Source organism: Sturnira hondurensis, unplaced genomic scaffold (assembly GCF_014824575.4).
Source record: "Sturnira hondurensis isolate 20B ecotype Veracruz unplaced genomic scaffold, ASM1482457v3 Scaffold0024770, whole genome shotgun sequence".
Classification (NCBI taxonomy): domain Eukaryota; kingdom Metazoa; phylum Chordata; class Mammalia; order Chiroptera; family Phyllostomidae; genus Sturnira; species Sturnira hondurensis.
The window spans coordinates 97,911-100,418 of record NW_028097401.1 but is presented as its reverse complement, the minus strand read 5'-3'; the positions used below and the strand labels follow the sequence as shown (position 1 = coordinate 100,418).

At 42.2% G+C, this 2,508-nt stretch overlaps 1 pseudogene; it reads left to right on the top strand.

Moving 5' to 3' along the window:
• Window positions 1-316: 316 nt before the first annotated feature.
• On the top strand, window positions 317-1,260 carry LOC118981813 (olfactory receptor 2A25-like; annotated as a pseudogene).
• Window positions 1,261-2,508: the final 1,248 nt, after the last annotated feature.

Below are 2,508 nucleotides of genomic sequence, written 5' to 3'. Positions count from 1 at the left end.
AACTGTCCACTATCAGGGAGGCAGTAGGCACATTAATGTGTTAGGAACAATGGTGGAAGCTTGGAAATAAAGGTAAGATTTACTAAGCAGTGTAATAGGACACTAGCATTTAATTTATTAAGGTGAAAAAAAAACCCTTCTGTGTCATTTGCCATGCATAGATAGCATTTATTTAGTAACTGACAAACAGAACAGAAGTGTCACTGAAGATGTTTTCTGAGGGAAGAAACGATGACACATGCAGGTCTACCATGTTAAAGATGTCCCTCGGGGACTCAGATGTGCTGAGCTCTCTCCCTTGTTCCTTCCCAGAAGAATGGGGGGCAACCAGACTTCTGTCACAGAGTTCTTCCTAGTGGGATTCCCGCTCAGCCCAGGGAATTGGGTGCTCCTATTTGCGGTCTTCTCCATGTGTTATGCCTTCACCCTGCTGGGCAACGGGGTCATCCTGGGGCTCATCTCACTTGACTCCCGACCGCACACTCCCATGTACTTCTTCCTCTCCCACCTGGCCACTGTCGACATAGCCTATGTCTGCACCATGGTGCCCCAGATGCTGGTCAACTTCCTGAGTCCAGCCCAGCCCATCTCCTATGCTGGCTGCATGATGCAGACCTTTCTCTTCTTGACTTTTGCTCCCACTGAATGTCTTCTCCTGGTGGTGATGTCCTATGACAGGTACATGGCCATCTGCCTGTCCCTTCTGTATTCTACTATCATGAGCTGGAGAGTCTGCCTCACCCTGGCAGTGATTCCTGAGTCCTCCCAGCCCTAGTACATATGGTGTTACTCTTACCATTGCTTTTCTGTGGTCTCCAGAAAGTGAATCACTTTTTCTGTGAAATTATAGCCATTCTTAAACTACCTTTGCAGAAACTCACCTAAACAAGGTTATGGTTTTGGCTGAGGCAGTGTCAATGCTGATGGGACTAGTGTCTCCAATTGTGGTCTCCTACAGTCACATTCTACTTCCTGTCCTGAAGATCCAGTCAGCAGAGGGACACCAGAAAGCTTTCTCCACCTGTTCCTCCCATGTCTGCATGGTGGGACTCTTTTATGGCACAGCCATTATTATGTATGTTCAACTCCAACATGGGGACTCCCAATAGAAGAAGAAATACCTCCTCCTGTTTCACAGCCTCTTCAATCCCAATGCTGAATCGCCTGATCTACATTCTGAGGAAGAGAGAAGTCAATGCTGCTCTGAGAAGGAGGCTGAACAGTAGAGACCTTTCTGAGAGCCTCACAGTGAAAAAGTAAGTGAGCTTACAGGGACCTGAGAAGTCACCTGATACTCAGGATACATAGAAATGCTCTGGGCCTAGGGCGTCCTTTCTATGGCCTTGAACCTTCCTGTGACTACCTCTGGAGAAAGCCCATCTGGTCCCTCCTCCCCCAGGATGTTGCACGAGAAAATGAACCCCTCTTCCAGCTCTCTGCTTGGTGCTCACACGTGTCATATGTTCATGAGGGATATTTTGAATAGAGGAAATAAATTGATATATTCTATAATCAGGGCTTGTAGATGAAATTTTATTGTAGGAAACAAGGTAATGGCAGAATATTTAAAATAAAGGAATTGAGACATTATGTAGCAATTATTGAAATATTTTGAATTTAGCAACTGTCATCTTCCAAAAACAGGTGTACATTTAAAATATTTGGTTATTTTCCTGCATATTTCTGTGACAGTGATATTTACTGAGGCATCAAGAACTTAAATTAGGAAGAGCAGGAACCAGGACTTCAAGGGAAAGAGGATTAAGGGTGTAACTCTGACAGAACTAACAACAAGAAGAGAACCCTGAAGGGTGTCATGCTGAAACACACAGAGACATTGGAACTTTCTCTGCTGCTGTGTTTCTCTGCCTTTGCAGTGTAGGTGGAGATCCAGGATGGTGGGGACGAGAGGAAGAAGGCAGAATGGACGTAGCTGAGAGTCCTTGGCAGAATTAACATTTTCTCAGATTGGTTTGGTCATGAGTCTCCTATGGGAAATGACCAAAACTTAGAACATTCTCACAAATCAGAGCAGACTGTGTAATTGCTATGAGGACTGTTTTATCAATGATATGAGGCTATAAATTATCAGTAGTAATTTACTCTTTAAAGTAAGATATGTGAGGTGAGTTAAATTAACCGCTTTAGTCAAACATGAAACTCCAGTACATTTATGAAGTGATAGAACACAGTTTAAGAAATAGTGGGAAAGCACATAGAAAGAGACTTTTTCAAAACTGTCCTCAAATTATATACTAAATGAAACCTGAATACTTAAACTGCATCAAAGGGAAATATTTACTTTTAAAATACTGTTTGCGTGTGTGTGAAGGGTTTTTAAAGAGGAAAAATATGAATTTCTTGCTTAGAAAGCATTCATTTTGTAACTTCTGCTAAATAAATAGACATTACTATCCCTCCCAAAAGATTAAAATCAATGATTTTGAATTTAGGTAAAGCTGGGAATTTTAAAAGTTCTGCTAGTTGCTAGATGTGCAAACTTATACA